This window comes from Gobio gobio (genome assembly GCF_949357685.1).
Source record: "Gobio gobio genome assembly, chromosome: 5".
In the NCBI taxonomy this organism is placed as follows: Eukaryota; Metazoa; Chordata; class Actinopteri; order Cypriniformes; family Gobionidae; genus Gobio; species Gobio gobio.
The window spans coordinates 22,890,006-22,908,503 of NC_137101.1; the positions used below are offsets into that span (position 1 = coordinate 22,890,006).

General features: G+C 37.8%; 1 protein-coding gene across 1 annotated transcript in view; it reads right to left on the reverse strand.

The window, feature by feature from the left end:
• Positions 1 to 18,498, reverse strand: part of ppfia2 (PTPRF interacting protein alpha 2) — a gene marked incomplete at its 5' end in the record, with an annotated part of 199,406 nt that overhangs the window by 176,897 nt on the left and 4,011 nt on the right. The window lies entirely within an intron of this gene.

An 18,498-nucleotide genomic window follows, 5' to 3' on the forward strand; every position in this document is an offset into this window, starting at 1 on the left:
ATTCTACCCGAAAGAAGTAGAATCAGAGGCCTGACAGCCTAATATCAGACATGTTTATTTATATCCTCCTCCTGTGTTAAGGCATCGACTTTGTATCTGCTTTCCTGGGGCTTGGTTTCTGTTATACCGGTCTCATTCACTGGCAATTTTCTGTTGATACAAAGCAGAGTCTTCTGATATTATTGGATGACAACGAGATAAATACTGTGATAGTGAGAGTTGTGTGTCAAAAAAGCTTGACTGCATACCATATATATATTTATTAGGGATGCGCCGAATCCAGGATTCGGCTGAATATTGGGCTTTTTGACGGGGTTTGGTTTCTGACGAACCTTACAATTTTTTTCCACCAAATCGAACCCTAGACTTGCACTATGCGCGCTACGCTGGTCGACGTAATGACGGCACTGTTGATAATGGGAAGGTGTTTACTAGTTGGACCGTTCCGAATGCAGTAGGCTGTGAGAAAGTGAAAATGGAAATCGTGAGCAGAAAAAGTGTTGGCAGCACTTTCAGTCAAAAGAAGGCGATTCAAGTCGAGCTACATGTTAAATTTGCAAAACCGATTTGTCTTGTGCAGGGATGCAAACGGGTGAGGGGTAAAAAAAGGTGAGAAGAACATTGCGTAGATAGAGAAAACATTCTCAGAGGTCAGGACACTTTTTTTTAAGTGTCAGGATTTACTTTTCATGCTAATTTCTAGACACTATTAAGTATCTTTGCATCTGCCTGAAAACGAATTCTAACAGGTAAGAGGTAAAAAAGTTTTTGTGTTTTATGTAGGGCAAAACAACCCTTTATAAAACACAAAAAACGGATTCAATAGATGTGGGAGCTGAATACATAAACAAAACAAAAACAAGAAGACAACAACCAGATAAAATGTATGTTGGAAATCATCTTAGCTTCTTTATTAACACTCAAAACTGAAAACTGAAGATCCCACTGGTTACAAATGCATCAATATGGGATACTTTGTACACCACCTCGTAAGTTAAACCATATTTCTTCTGACGTTTAGCCACCAGAATGTCAAGGGCCCGCTTCCTTTGTTTTGCTGCATCTCTCAGCCTTGCCTGTTTTTTCTCTGACGCATTTCTTTTCTTTTTTATTACCTTGTAATGTCACTCTTCACAAAATGAGAAAAAAAAAAAGATCAGCCTGAACGACAAATCTCGTAGGTGACCTATTTTGATCTCAAAAAGGTGAATTCTCACCTAAAGGTGAGGAGCTTGCATCTATGCTTGTGGTGACAAGGACCCTAAACAATAGCCGCTGTTAAAACATTAGCGTATGAAACATCCGAAAGAATACGAGTTGTGCATGAAGGAATCTACAAACAGCAGCCAAAATGCAGCAACCTCAGGTACGGCAAAGGAAGGACAGTCATCCTGGCATAATGTTGCATATTCTTTCTTTTTCTTTTTTTTCAGTTAAAATAAAATAAAATGAAAAATACACTGCTGTGGACATTGTTTACGTCATTCATGCGTTTACTGTGTTAATGGACTGAGGCTGGGAGTAAGGATTTGTTATTCGGTTTCGGATTCGGCAGAATCTTAACCAGTGGATTCGGTATTCGGCCGAACCCCAAAAGTCTGGATTCGGTCCATCCCTAATATATATACATACATACATACATGGCGATCAGGCATAACATTATGAACATCAGGTGAAGTGAATAACACTGATTATCTCTTCATCACGCCACCTGTTAGCGGGTGGGATTTATTAGGCAGCAAGTGAACATTTTGTCCTCAAAGTTGATGTGTTAGAAGCAGGAAAAATGGGCAAGAGTAAGGATTTGAGTGAGTTTGACAAGGGCCAAATTGTGATGTTAGACAACTGGGTCAGAGCATCTCTAAAACTGCAGCTCTTGTGGGGTGTTTTCGACTCGCATTGGCTGCATCTTTCCCAAAAATCTGCGTTTGAACATAATGCACAGACTAGAGGTGACTGTCAACTATCATGTGCGTCCTGCGCCTGCATATAAGAAAAAAGCTGTCTACAACATCAGGTATCAATAGTCCATATTTGTCATTCAAAAAGGGAAACTAGGACTGCAGCGCTTGCTTACCATTTTGAATCATGTTGATCACTTTTTTCATTCCAGGCAGCTCATGTCGTTCTGGAAATATTTGCGAATTGGAATATCATGTGCTGACTCATTCAGAACACACTGCAAAAACTAGCCCGACAGACGCTCACTGACGGCCGACTGTCGGCTTGGTGTCTCAAGAGCAGATTGACATTACAGCCGTCTCAGTTACAGTGATATTTCCAAGACACCCCCCTAGGAACGCCACCTTTCCAAAGAGCAATCAATATTTACACTTCTCACAGAAGAATTTATTAATTTCTTCGAGACGGCAGAAGAAGCAACAAACGACTCCCTTTGAATAAATCAATAACTAGCGTCTGGACCACTGACACAATGAAAATAAACCTAATCCCGCTCAAACCTTTTTAACCTGTACGCCACCTGTGCACCAGCAGGGGAATTACAATCAGTCCCTCGTAGAGGTCGTTTTTAAAGGTTACAGGTTGTAATGATTATGTGGGGGTCTGTAGCTAGAGGGGCGGTAGCAGCCGAATGGCTCGGTGGAGTACCTGTGCACTGATTACCCTGACGGCAGCTGTGGTGGGCTGCAGGCGGTTGGCGTTGGATGTACGAGTCTAACAGCTGTGCCCGCTGTGGGTGGGCAGAAGTCCTGGCGATGAAGAGAGCCAGGCTGTAATTATCACAACACAGGGGCTCAGGGATAAAGAAAGAGAGAGAGGGGAAAACAAAGAGAGACAGACAAGCAGAGTAGCCAAAGACATTAATTCGAACTATACATCCGGAGTATGCATCACAACTATCTGGAGTCAAGCCCCCTTGCTGTGATCAGGGACAAACCATGTATGAATTATTCAGGGAAAAATCCCTGACTAAGTATTAAACGGTCATGAAACCCGAAAACACTAAATTACATGTTAACAGACATGTACTGGTTGCACATCAATGAAAACAACAAAAGCACTCATTATGTTTATTATTAAGGGAAAAGTGGTGGTTATTTTTAAGTTGAACCAACGCCACGAAAAGTGAGGTTTACGCGTTCATTCGGAGTGGTGATTGGCTGCCATGGCTGAAGAGTATGCGTCTACGTCATCAGTTTCTCCATATTATTCATGAGAATAAACTCTTTTAATCACTGCACTGCATTACACATGAGATCGCATTACAGTGGAAAGTTGTCACACACAAGACCGTTTCATCACTGTTCGTTCACCTCTGTGAGTGTTTTTTTGCATCTTCACTGCAATGTGGTCAGAGCTGGAGTTTGACTACCGATGCATGGAAAAGATGACTGTAACAATATTTAATACGTAACACGCAGAGCGCGCTTGAGAACGGATTTAGCACAGAACGTCAAAATGTGTTTAACAACACGGATGATCCATGATCCAGCACTGTGTATGCACACATATTTCATCATGTCTTCTTCTAATGAAATATATACAGTATGTGCAAATAGTTATAATGCTAATTTGTTGATATTTCTAAGAATAATTTGATAAAATGTGTTTGTTCATGATAGTTGTTAGTAGTTTTCTAACAATATATTGTTTTAGTTTGTTGCGCCTCACATTTAAATATTAATTTGTCTGTATAATGAGCGTGTTGCAGGTCTGCTTTATTGGTTGTTGGCTCCCTTCTTCCCACCCTCTACACTCCTACTTTTCCACAGCTTCACATTATTTGAGTCTTTTTTTCAAATCAGAGGTTTGAACAAGCAGTGCTAAAACAGGGGGGTTTCATGACACTTTAAGGAGTCAATCAGCATGCTAGATCTGATCCTTCCAGTGCTGCTTTTCAAACCGACGGGGCGGGAAACAACAGTTTGATGACCTGCAGCCATCTTGCTTTCACCCATACAGCTCATACTGACAGAGAAGCCTGATATTCACTATCAATACTAAATCAATACTTAGGCAATGAACATTACGAAATTAGACTTGTATGTGTTGTGTGCTACAATATTAAGTGCAAAGTCAAAATTAGCTGTGTTCAATTTGAATTCGTTTTCAAATCTGATCTTTAGTTTCTGTTGGGATATCTACATCAGATGGTATAGTAAAAATGCAATCGTCCACATAATGCCAAGATATTTTCTTCAACAAATAAGGCCTTGTTCAGACTGGATTGTTTTTTAGTTGGAAAAACACTAAAAAATAGTTTGGCAAGCCTGAGATAAACCATTATCGAAGGTGGGATTTATTTAGGATTTTGGTGATGTATTAATCTGGATGTTTTTTCGTCATTCGTCATATGTTAGGTGTTAGAAGTAAGAACCGCAACACAAGTGCCTCTCAACTAGGGATGAAACGGTATGGAAATTTAACATCACGATTATAGTGACCCAAATTATCACGGTTATCAATATTATCACGGTTTTGTTCAAACGAGCTGAAAGTGTTCAAAAAGAACAGATGCTCACACTTAAAACATTTCAACAAGTTTTATATTTGAAATTCAACAAACAACAAATAACTAAAGCAGCTCTAAGCACTTTTTTTAAGCTAGATTCTGTGGGATTTCCTTCCTTAATGGCCGTCATCAATAGCAACGCATAACACATAAATAATAATAATTTGTCGTAAATATAATCTCTAATATTATCACTGTAAATATATTCCCAAGCAATATTCTCATCAGTGTTCTATCAGACACATTTAAATCTAGCATATTTTGTGTTAGAGCCCAAACAGTATCCTAGTGAAATAATGCATATCCATATTTCCATATGATTTGACAGTTTATTTTATTAAATATCAAAATGTGTGCATCATACCTGACACCTAGATGAACACTTTACAGTCTTTTTATGACTGTCATTCTCTTCAAATGCTACTGAAGTTTGAAACGTGTATAACGTTTCCAATGTTGTATGTAACTTTACAGACGGTCCCTAAATTCGCCTGCGTTATGCCAGTCATATCAGATGCTCTGTGGTTCTGCTGTGTTTTTTTTAAACCATTGTCGCTGCTGAAATAGAACAAAAACAGTCAACCTCTGTATGATGAATGAATCTCCTGCATACATCGCACGTTTATCTCTGATCTGAGTGCAGATTTCAGCGAGTGAGCGCGCGGCGCGCGCGCTCTGAACAAAACTCCGCTAATCTGAACGCCTCTGATTTTGAGACATTGCATTCATAAACTCAATAGAAACACGTGTAAGTGCTTATAATGCGCAACGCGATTATAACAGATGGCTTTTGAGAAGACTATTATAAGTTCAACAGCCAGAGTGACTAGTGTGCAGCCGAAATAACGTTACACTCGCAAATGGCGGTTGTTAATGTTAAGCCCTGATTATTATCCCTTAAATGTCACCCTAGTCTTGTCTGAATTTGTTCGTTCGCTTCACGTTATTATTTGCCAGACGTAGGTTTGGTATTGAGGTCAAAGTCCACTTGCCTTGCGTTCGTAGTTTTGAAGTGTTTTCCCTATTACAGCGACTTTCTTCTGGCATGTTCTGCAGACAAGGTGACCATCTTAGATTAAGTTTCCCTCAGGACTTTTGTAAAAGCCAAAATATGACCACGCCTCAGATTTGGTCCTTTTAGAAGGCAGAACAATCCCCCGAGTGCTGTCACTGCTTTCTGCCATTTATTTTCATTCAGAAACAGCGGTGCGCCAGACTGACGCTGACTGGACAAGATTTACCGCGAGTTTTCACAACCGTGATAATCACACGCGGTTTTAATGATAATAAAATGTTATACGATATTACTAACCGTCACTAAATTTTATCGTGGTTTATCGTGAAACCGGTAATCGTTTCATCCCTACTCTCAACATACAGTATATTAAATGTCTTAAAGGAATATTTCATCCAAAAATGACAATTCTGAATTCTCATTTACTCGCTCAAATCTGTGTTTGGAACAACATGAGAGTTAGCAAATGACAAGGCCTGCTTTGATGTGCAAAACTGCAACGCATTTATAAAAAAAAAAAATCTGGTAGATCTGGCCCTCTATGGTTCAATCCCAGAGATATGGATCTTGATGTGGCTCCGTGTGTAAATTGGTCAATTGTACACATTTTCAGTGGTCAAATACCAAATGTGGGTTTTTTTTAAAGAGGAAAATCTAAGCAACAAAAAATGTTGAAATAGAAATGTATCTCATGTTTTCCTATCATACGTCTGAGTGCCAAAAATATTACTTTTTACCAGATCTAAATGTTTGTAAAAATCTAATTTAACACAGGTTATCATTATTCCGACTTTGATCAACACAACACACAAATACTGTATAATGCTTAAAAAAAACTTTAATTAGTTATGTACTTACATTGAAAGCACTATTTTCTTCTAGAGACATTGAGTATGTGGCAATAAGGGCCAGTAGAAGCAGTTAAAAGATTCACATTGGTGCATTTGCCTGTTTGTAAGACAGTATGTGGCCTTCAAAACGGCTGCAGGGACAATGGAATTCTAAAAATCTCTTATGAATCTGTTCTTATAAAGGGGTTCACGTTTACAGACTAAATTCAATCTGTTTCCACTGGTTTTATGGCTCTCATAACACTCGTGATGTTGGGTTTCGCAGTGCCAAATGGTCAGCCAGGGCAACTGTACTGAAATGCAGATGGTTGGTTGACTGAAAACCATCTCCATTTGAATCTCCCGTTGTTTTTTAAGCATTCCAAGCAGAGTGTTTGTGACATCATCATCTATTTATGGCTCCAAAGTGAGGCAGTCTGAAGTTAAAAGGTATCCATTAACGGCCAGCTGCGCGCACAGAACATCAGCTCCCATTCTACGTCTGTGAATCAGTAATTCTATGCTATTCATAGACCGGACATGGCTGATTGGGTTAGCAGCACTTTGAGACTGATCAAATGTGTACTGCTATGGCTTCTATCGATTACATCACCATTCATTTAAACATAAAAAAATCCATAATTAGCCTAAATAGAGGGCTTTCAAGTGAATGAGTTAGTTTGTACAATCTTGTAGCATTAGCCATCAGTCCATATTTCACATAGCATGTTATAACTATGTTATAAATGGGTAATATCCTATTAATAGTCCGTGAATTGCAAAAAAAAGTGGGGCATGCTGCAACATAAAACATTAATTTGGTTTGTAATAGAGAAAGGTGTAGGTAGACGACGTCAAGACTTCCTACACTGCCAAAAAGGTCAGATTTCCTAACACTTTTAAGCAGCTAAATGGATGGTAAATGTAATCTTAACACAATATTCTACATCATTCACTGTTCAAAGGGTCAAGATGTCTGGTTATACATCTTAAAGGCTTTATTAAGCCACCATAAATTAAATCCAAACGTTCATGTAGCAGCTTTACCTTGACATCAAATGATACACTTTTGAGATTTTGTCCCTAGTATGAATGCATGAGAAAAACTCTCAAGAGGACAGTGAACAGAAAGAGCTGTGGAGCGCAGCGGACGATATCTGCAGGGCTTTCGTTCTCTCCAGGCTGTCAATCACAACTTGATGAATGCCCGTGGGATGTGGCCAGCCATTTCCCATCATGCCTTGCAGTCATTCATATGAGTGGCCAACTGATAACAGAATGAAGTAGGGAATGAAGATGCCGGTGTCTATTTTGGTCCTTGCCCAAGTTCTATTTTAATAAACGCTGTCGATACGCACACTTTGAAAGACAGAGAGCTCCTCACTGCATTAAATGTAAAAGCAGGCGTTTCAAGAATGGATGACAAACAAAAGGAACTTCATAATGTATTTTTCTCTGGAATATAAGCCTTTTAGTGGTGAGAATCATTATGTAAGATAGATTAATTTGAGCAAGAACTCACTGAACTCGATTGGTTAATTAGGTACATATTCAATTTAAGCTAAACACAACACTATAATGAACGGTCATTATCCCTGTAAAATACAGTATCCATGTGTTTGGGTTGTATTAGTAACATTTTATTAAACTGTGTTCTCAGGCCAAATATATTTTTCATAATTGTCAGGTTGAGGCAAGCTGCAATATATACACTACCATTCAAAAGTTTGGGTTCAGTAAGAAATATATAGTTTTATTCAGCAAGGACACATTCAATTGTAAGAGTAGTGAGAGTAGACACAAAAAAAATGGGCAATGTTAAACAGTTTTTATCAGTTGCCCAGTTTTTGGGCAAAAGAGCTCACCAAGTCTAGATGAAGCTTAGATCCCTCTTTCAATACAAGTCTGATGACATAGAAAAGCAATAGCACCCACCCACCCACCAACGCCATTACACAGCACGATTTGATGTATCATTCAAGCATTTAAACATAAAAAAATCATGAATTTCTTTTACATAGAAATGCATGAACTCAACACAAACAACATTTAAACAAATACCAAGCATGATATATGGTTTTCCTTCAACCTCTCTGGATTTTTTCTCTCTCTCTCTCACTCTCTTAGCGTGAAGTGTTCATGTGGCCTACGGGTCGAGTGAAGTAGGGCACAAACAATAACTGACGATCACATCGAATCATGTGCCGCGATGGAGGAAACCAGCTGACTGCATGAGCCCAGAGGAAGGAAAGAGAAAGAGTCAAGCGCAAGGAGGGAAAGAGAATGAGAGAAATGGAGATAAGAATTTATTCATGTGTTTCTTGCCTTTCACTTAATCATCTGACTTCCCACCAGCCCATCAAACATCCCCGTACCCTAATGGTACATTCCACGGCAATCCCGGCGCATGATTGGACCGTAAAAGATTGAATAATGATAAATGAAGAGGACGTGTATGATTTATGATGGGGGACTCAGTAAATTGACATGTTGTGTCTCTCTAATGACTCAGTTGCTGATGAATGCAATACGACCATTACACCACACCAACACCATTCTGCTACAGAACACCCACTTTTTACCATCTAATCAATTCTCGATGGATAAAGCAGAATCCTGCTCTGTTTTCTCTCATTGAATATTCAGTTACACTCACAAATGTCACATTAGGGAAGTGAAAATGGGTGGACAATGCCGTTTCACGTTAAAGACAGATTGTGAAATGGAAAAATCTATTTTCTAAATGCATGTTATAGATTTTACGGCGAACAATTAATCTGTGGATATTTACTTTTTTTATGTTTTGACCTCAAAATGTCATAACTCTACCTTCCAATGAAAACGTCAGACTTCTCTCTGGTGACATATGCAGGAATTTTCCAATCATTTAGTCGGCTTAAAGGCTATATGTTGAATTCAGAAACCCTTGTTATTAGCAACACCAGTGGTCTAACTTATTGCTTGTGCTCGCACTCATGTGCATGTAATGGACAAGAGATTGAACGTAGTTAAAGACGGTGCACTCAGATTACTAGTGCAACGCCCAATATGGCGAATAAGCCCCGCCTTCTAAATGAAAGAGCTAATCATTGATTAGTAAAGTCATCGCGTCACTGCAGCTGCCGTTAGAAGCTCCGGTTGCAATAGAAACAGGCAGTGTTCTGAAATGCATGTCCAGGCTGAAAAATTTAGTATTTTTTGTCATGATTCGAGCGTTTAGAAATAACATTTATGAGACAGTTGTTGTCAGATTTCATTGATGATTTCAAATATGAAATTTAATTCTAAGCTTTGTGAACAGTTTTGGAGAAATTGATGTTTCCCCATTCAAAGAGATAGAAGCTGCACTTGCATTCCCGAGAGGCATTTCAAAGATGGCCGCCGGGTGAAATGACTTTCAATGCCCTGATATCCTCACAGCAAAGTTCCTATTCGTTCTTCGCTTAAAACAAGTTAAAAGAATTTGGAAATAACTTTGCAGCGATCCTGTTAACGAACATCCCGACGCCGTCCACTCTGATGAGAACGACGTTTAGATGAATATGTAAATATGTGGTGTGCGTTTTCCTCTCAATAACCAAATTAAACACAACAAAAATGATAGTGGTGAGAAAACAGCAGTTAAGAAAGCATCTGCTCGTATATGTGAATGCGTGAACAGTGAATGATGTAGAACAGAGGTCTCTAAACTCTTGTCTTGACTTAAGCCCTGTCTTGGAGAGTTTAGCCCCAACCCCAAATAAACACACCTGAACCAGCTAATCGGTGTCTTACAAGGTCCAAGTTAGACACTGATTAGCTGGTTCAGGTGTGTTTAATTGGGGTTGGAGCTAAACTCTGCAGGACAGTGGCCCTCCAGGGCCGAGTTTGAGGAACCCTTATATAGAATATTGTGTTAAGATTACATTTTTAATATATGTTTGCACAAGCTCTACAATTCATCGGCATCGTGTCGACAGATGAGCTAATTCAAAATTACAAATTAGTTTGATTATAGTATATTTGAGACTGAAGACTATAGTTTGAATGAATCACATTTCTTTGCATAAACATTGACATGATACAAATCAGTTCAATCGTTACAAGCTGTTCACACATTGGCTATAAAAAAGCAATTAATACATGAAAATTCTTACATATAGCCTCTTTAAAGGTGCAGTGTGTAGATTTTAGCGGCATCTAGCGGTGAGGTTGTGAGTTGCAATCACCCACTGCTCACTCCTCCCTTTCGAAGCACATAGAGAAAATAGGGGCGCCGACACAGGACAAAAATGAAATCGTCGGAGAGAGCAGAGAGTGACTAGCGCTCTGTAGAGAAGTTTGTCCGTTTAGGGCTACTGTAGAAACATGACAGTGCAAAATGGCGACTTCACTGTAAGGGGACCCACGGTGTGCTAGTAGCGACACTACTAGCTTAACTACATTTTTCAGTAGCTTGTCAGTAGCTCAGTTCCTTTTAAAACAGTGTAGCTTTTCCAGTAGCTTACTTTATCCAGCAAGTAGCGGTGTAGCGCGGCCAAAAGCTACATTCTGTTTTGGTTCTGACGAGTCACAAGCCTGTAACGAGCAAAGCTGTGTGTGACGCTCAGCTCATTATTCCACTCTATGCAGGCCCACTACACTTATGCACCGCTCACCGGTAAAACGATGTTTGCTCAAATCCCGCTCTGACATGAAATTTATCGGTACTGTTGACTACTATACTTGATGTAGCCATTAAACAATGTATTTTGTTTCATATTTATCTTTAAATATTATAATGTTATTTTTAAATTTCATCTATGTTGATTGAGAAAAGTGCAAAGATGCGCAATATGTCAAAGACATGGAGTGGGTCAGAAATGATTTCGACCACTTCAAGTTGTTTTTTTAAAAGCCTTTCTTCAAAGTGAATTTCGTTTTGTGTAAATTGTATCTTAAAGGGTTAGTTCACCCAAAAATGAAAATTCTGTCATTAATTACTCACCCTCATGTCGTTGGACACCTGTAAGACCTCCATTCATATTCGGAACACAAATTAAGATATTTTAGTTGAAAGCTGATGGCTGAGAAAGGCTTCAGATAGGCCTCCATTGGCATTCAGTACATTGACACTTCCAAGATCCATGAAAGGCACTTAAAACGTCGTTACAAAGTCCATCTCACCACAGTGGCTCTACAATAATTTTACGATGTGACGACAATAGTTTTTGTGCGCAAAAAAAAATCAAAATAACACCTTTTTCCAACTTGTTCTCGACTTCCTTGTGTGCCTCCACGACGCATGCGCGAGAATATGACGTAGCGCCGGCGTTCGGGAATCCATGAAATACACACTTAAGCCCCATTTTGAGCACTACGCCGAGACCTAAAGCACGATCAATGTAGAATCCAACAGCTTAGACACGCGCGTCTTCCTCTGCTCGTAAACAAATTGCTTCTGGGTCAAATGTCCGAACGCCGGATCTGCGTCATATTCTCGCGCATGCGTCGTGGAGGCATACACGGAAGTCGAGAACAAGTTGGATAAAGGTGTTATTTTGATTTTTTTTTGCGCACAAAAACCATTGTCGTCACATCGTAAAATTATTGTAGAGCCACTGTGGTGAGATAGACTTTGTAACGACGTTTTAAGTGCCTTTCATGGATATTGGAAGTGTCAATGTACTGAATGCCAATGGAGGCCTGTCTGAAGCCTTTCTCAGCCATCAGCTTTCAACTAAAATATCTTCATTTGTGTTCCGAATATGAACGGAGGTCTTACGGGTGTCCAACGACATGAGGGTGAGTAATTAATGACAGAATTTTCATTTTTGGGTGAACTAACCCTTTAATTGTAATCAATGTTTCATCAGCCAATAGCCTGGATTTAATAAAGAAGCAAATAGGCTATAGCAGACAATAATCATGACATGGAGGCGCCATAAGAAATATGTGTATAGTATATGTGTCTACTTTTAAACGAAACAATTCAAAACGAAAAGAAAAGAAATAGGCAAGCAAAGTGCACTGTTCACGCGAGCAGCTCATGATTGGCGTATCAGAGCGGTTCTGTTCAAAATGCTGCACGCTCCATTACTGCATGTGCTGTGAGTTTAACCAGCATTTGACTAATCCTGACTCCTGAATATTTAAGTTGCATACATTTTGTTCTTGCACTGATGTTAAATTTGTAGCCATGTTGCACTTTGACAGCCAGTTTGAGAAATAGGCTATATTTGAGTATTGTGTGTATTGGATAGTTTACTAAATCAAATGATTCTGACAGTGTTTGCCATTGAAATGACTGGGAAAAAGTGTCCCAATCAAACTGAATTCCCCCCATTCTCTTTGAAATCATAATTGCATTACATTATGTTGCTTGAAATAGTGTTAATTTCGTCAGACGAGACGAGACTAAATATGTTCGTTAACAACCTTTTTTTCCGTGAAGAAGACGAGACGATGACGAGACTGCACCAATGTCCAAAAACACTGACTAAGACTAAATTAACATGCATTATTGTTGACGAAAAAGGACGAGACTAAAATGTTTTGCATAAAATAAAAACTAAGATAAAATCTCTCTTCATTTTCGTCGACAATTGTCTCTACTTTTTCATCATGAGATGAATATTCAGCTGTTCAAAATATTCCGAAAGAGTTCCCGCTGTTGCTCGAGTACAGGTCTCTCTCAGACTCCGCCTGTCATCTCGCGGCGGCGCGCATGGTCACGTGGTTCCCGGAGCGCCAAAATATTTATTGAATATTTTGAGGAGATCTTTTGGTACTAAATACTATTTGTGCAATACTTATGGTCCATTAATGACCACTTAAAATATTTTTCTTCTAATATTTTTATTATTTATATTACAATTAGTGTATTAATTAAGGTTAAAATAGAGAATTCCACTGCAAAGAGTCAAATTAGAGCCATTTTGTGGCTGGAAAAATAAAAAATTTCACTTGTAATGCCATTACCCACTGGGTGCCTGTATGTCTATTTAATAAATACACATGTAGTCTAGTTGCTCAAAAAAGTATTGCAGATCATAACTGCTTACTTATTTGTGAAATTTTGAAATGTTAATAATAGTGAATAGTAAAGAATGCAAGCAAATATAATATAACCCCAAAAAAGTGTAAAAAAATTATTTTTCCTTATATGTACAGTAGGCTATATATATGAATTCATACTGAATCAAGATCGAAATCAATATTTGTGCCCATCGTCTCATAAGCTGATGCTGATTTTAGGCATCTATGCTGTAAATCAACCAGTTAGCTATGGTGTTGTGGCACAAACATTATGCAGGTTATATGTACTTTATGTAACATATTTTGCCACAAAATATATTGAGTTTTCCTTTGACTAAAGCTAGACTAAAATGACTAGACTTTTGGTCGACTAAAACTTGACTAAGATACCTTGAGTTGTCTTTTGACTAAAACTAGACTAAAATGACGAGACTTTTAGTCGGCTAAAACTTGACTAACAAAAAAAGATATGTGAATGACTAAATATGACTAAAACTAACAAGGACATTTGGCACAAGACTAAGACTAAATTAAAAATAGGTGACAAAATTAACACTAGCTTGAAACCCCAAATATTATAACATTCATCATTTACAATTATGCAGTTATTTGTAACAATGTCATTGTAAAAAAAAAAAAAAAGTTGTTTCCCTGAAGCTAGCTACCTTTTGATAGTAACTTGTAGTGTAGCTAACTAATTTTTCAAAAGAGTAGCTTGAATGTAACTAAACTACTTTGAAACTGTAGCTTTACAAGCTTCTTGTAAGTTAGAGTAGCTAGCCCAACACTGAAAATGGCTCATTCTAAGGTAATAAAAATGCTTCATTATGAAAGTCTTTATATACCACTGAAAACATAGTTGATGTAGTTATGTCATCAAAACATAGTTATGTCAATAGATCCTCATAAATACTACACACTGCACCTTTAAGAACTGCTTCATGAAAGATTATTTGGGAAACCCAACATATTTCTTCAATGGAATTACTGTAAGAGAAGCTCACCCTACATTTGTCTTTTTTTGCTAAATTAATTCAGTCAGAATAATTTTATTCAACCAACTTCAACATATTGTAATTCAACCCATCACCTGATAATTTAGAACAAGGTATATCAAAATGTAGCCCTAACATTATGCATTCAAGCCAATACGGTCACTTGCAAAGAGTGAAATCCTTCAAGGAAAAGCTGCTCCCACTGACAGTTACAGAGGATGGTGCAGCATTATGAGAGTAGCTGGAGGGTAATCAAGTGAAGTTGAACGTATGAACGAACAATTGAACAAATTCTTGTTTTGTTTGTTTTATTGGACACTGAAGTGTACCAATGGGTGTTTTGAGTGTGGACTCATGGTCCTTTCTTTCTCTCCTTCTCTTAAACTTGCTGACCCAGACTCAAAGGTGGCATTGATGTGTGTCTGATGCGTAAGCAGAACTCAGCCGCACAGACAGAGGACAGGAGTCTACCAGACAAAATTGAAGAGCAACACAGGACCTGAAAACAGGTGAAACTGGACAGCTGTTCAACCCAAGCAGCAGAAACACCCTACAGCGATCGTAATTTCGTTAATTCAAGACTTTCTCTGACCCTTAGAATTAAATGGACTGTGCCTAATAGACAACTATGTAATGGTTAATCTGGTGTTTAGGAATAGAATCAATCTTCCTTCTTATTACCTCATATAACTGGTATAATAATCTTCTTCTATCAATCTATCTATCTATCTATCTATCTATCTATCTATCTATCTATCTATCTATCTATCTATCTATCTATCTATCTATCTATCTATCTATCTATCTATCTATCTATCTATCTATCTATCTATCTATCTATCTATCTATCTATCTATCTATCTATCTATCTATCTATCTATCTATCTATCTATCTATCTATCTATCTATCTATCTATCTATGTATGTATGTATGTATGTATGTATGTATCTATCTATCTATCTATCTATCTATCTATCTATCTATCTATCTATCTATCTATCTATCTATCTATCTATCTATCTATCTATCTATCTATCTATCTATCTATCTATCTATCTATCTATCTATCTATCTATCTATGTATCTATGTATCTATGTATCTATGTATCTATCCATCCATCCATCCATCCATCATTATTATTATTATTAGTAGTAGTAGTATAGTATTTTAAATATGGGCAGTTTTATATATATATATATATATATATATATATATATATATATATATATATATATATAACTGCCCATATTTAAAATACTATACTACTACTAATAATAATAATAATATCATAGAATAATAATCACTATATTTTACTAATTTTTACATTTCTCAATCTTTTGCATAAATCATTATTATTAATATAAATTATTGCAAATAGAAGAAGAAAAAAAAGAAGATCAATAATATATTTTAACAATTTTCATTTGTCAACTTATCAACTTACTTTTGTTGTTCTTATAAATAATTGTTCATATAAATTATTATTAACAACATTAGATCATAAAATAATAGTTCTGAGGGGAGAAAAAAAGAAAAAAAAAAAGTTCTGCTTTTTGCCAGACTGGATATTTAAGCATTAAAGAAAATTAATTTACATAGTACAATTAACTTTTTTTTTATGAATAACGTAAATAAAGGAAATTTAATTTCTAATTATATGAGCTCAGATTCCACTGTATTATTTAAATACACTTCAGCTTTTACACACTAAAGTACATCTAGTATATCAGCCAGTTACTTAGAGGGAGCCAATCAATGGTAACAACTGTTTTTTTAGTATAAAACAAACTATAAATGACTTGAACTTTAGTGTTGTTGTAAAAATTGCAATGATTAAGATGACGGTAAAAAATGACCCTGCATTAAAACCTGTGTCCTGCCCTCTACATAACAGTTAAAGGCTTGTTGAGAGAGCTGTTGCTGTAAAGAAAGATGTAAGACATTACTGTGTGCACTCTAAAAAAAAAGGCTCGTAATCATAGGGGAACCTTTTTTAGTGCTATATAGCACCAATTTTGGTGCTTCAGTGGTTCTTCAGCGGTTCTTCAGAGGTGCTATATAGCACCTTAGTCAAAGAACCGGTGAAGAGCCTCTGAAGAACCGCTGAAGAACCACTGAAGAACCGCTGAAGAACCACTGAAGAACCACTGAAGAACCGCTGAAGAACCACTGAAGCACCAAAATTGGTGCTATATAGCACTAAAAAAGGTTCCCCTATGATTACGAGCCAAGAACCATTTTTGGTGCAATATAGAACCTTTTTTTTTTTTAGAGTGTGTGATATAATCAAGCTCTGGCCCACAGGGCATCTTGGGGGATTGGGGTTGCCATTAAGATCTCAGTTTTGAATGTTAAGGTGTATGAGCAAGTGAAAGAAAGAGCAATCAGCTTTATATCAGATAGCCAATAGTGGCTGAAACCAGGCCACTTCCTCTCCGCATCACTCCACCTTCCATCTACTTCCTCCCCCTTTCCTGTCTCTCCTCCTCTTCTTCTACAGCCGAGTTCACCCTGCAGCGATAATTCAGCCTATTTCATCTCCCTGCTCATCAGAGCCCAGATTTAATGCACAGTCTCAACCACGAGCCCAAACCTCAGACGTTGTCAAGCGCTAAAGGAGGTCAAAGAGTTGTTTCAGAAACGTTCAACATGTCTGAACGCCATGGATCAGATTCAGACAACCTGTTTACATTACCTTCAAAACTATGCCGGGTAGTGGAAGCAAAGTCTCTGTTTGCTTTTGTTTTTTAAATATATAAAGTTTAGATGTAAATTACACATTTGCTGCACATTTCCAAACTAATGTTTAAAGAGTTTCTGATTTTAAAGCAGTTGAAACATCATATACATCAGCCAAGTCTTAAGATCTTAAGTTTATACATTTTTAACAAATTTTTATAAAGTGCTGTCAAATCCATTAATCACGATTGATCTCATCTAACATACAAGTTTTTGTTTATATAATATAAAAAAAAAAAAATATATATATATATATATATATATATATATATATAACAATGCGGTATAAGTATAGCAAAAACTGCACAAATTATGTTTGTAGTAATTTATTATTGAAGCAATGTGTAAAAATGTGTGCTGTCAAATCGATTAATCGCAATAAATCGCATCTAAAATAAGCTTTTGCTTATATAATGTGTGTGTGTATATATATATATAATTTTTATTTAATTTTTTTAATATATATATATTTTTCATGAGCTGAACTCAAAAGATCGAAGACTTTTTCTATGTACACAAATGCACAAAAGACCTATTTCCCTCAAATATTGTTCCCAAATCTGTCTAAATCTGTGTTAGTGAGCACTTCTCCTTCGCCGAGATAATCCATCCACCTCACAGGTGTGGCATATCAAGATGCTGATTAGACAGCATGATTATTGCACAGGTGTGCCTTAGGCATGCCACAAAAAAAGGCGACTAAAATGTGCAGTTTTATCACACAGCCCAATGCCACAGTTGTCGCAAGTTTTGAGGGAGTGTGCAATTGGCATGCTGACTGCAGGAATGTCCACCAGAGCTGTTGCCCGTGAATTGAATGTTTATTTCTCTACCATAAGCCGTCTACAAAGGCATTCCAGAGAATTTGGCAGTACATCCAACCGGCCTCACAACCGTAGACCACGTGTAACCACACCGGCCCAGGACCTCCACATCCAGCATTCTTCACCTACAAGATCGTCTGAGGCCAGCCACCCAGACAGCTGCTGCAACAATTGGTTTGCATAACCAAATAATTTCTGCACAAACTGTCAGAAACCAGCTTATCTGCATGCTCGTCGTCCTCATCGGGGTCTCGACCTGACTGCAGTTCGTCGTCATAACCGACTTGAGTGGGCAAATGCTCACATTTGATGGCATCTGGCACTTGGGAGAGGTGTTCTCTTCACGGATGAATCCCTGTTTTCACTGTGCATGGCAGATGGCATGGCGTGTATGGCGTCGTGTGGGTGAGCGGTTTGCTGATGTCAACGTTGTGGATCGAGTGGCCCATGGTGGTGGTGAGGTTATGGTCTGAGCAGGCGTATGTAATGGACAACAAACACAGGTGCATTTTATTGATGGCATTTTGAATGCACGTGACGAGATCCTGAGGCCCATTGTTGTGCCATTCATCCACGACCATCACCTCATGTTGCAGCATGATAATGCACGGCCCCATGTTGCA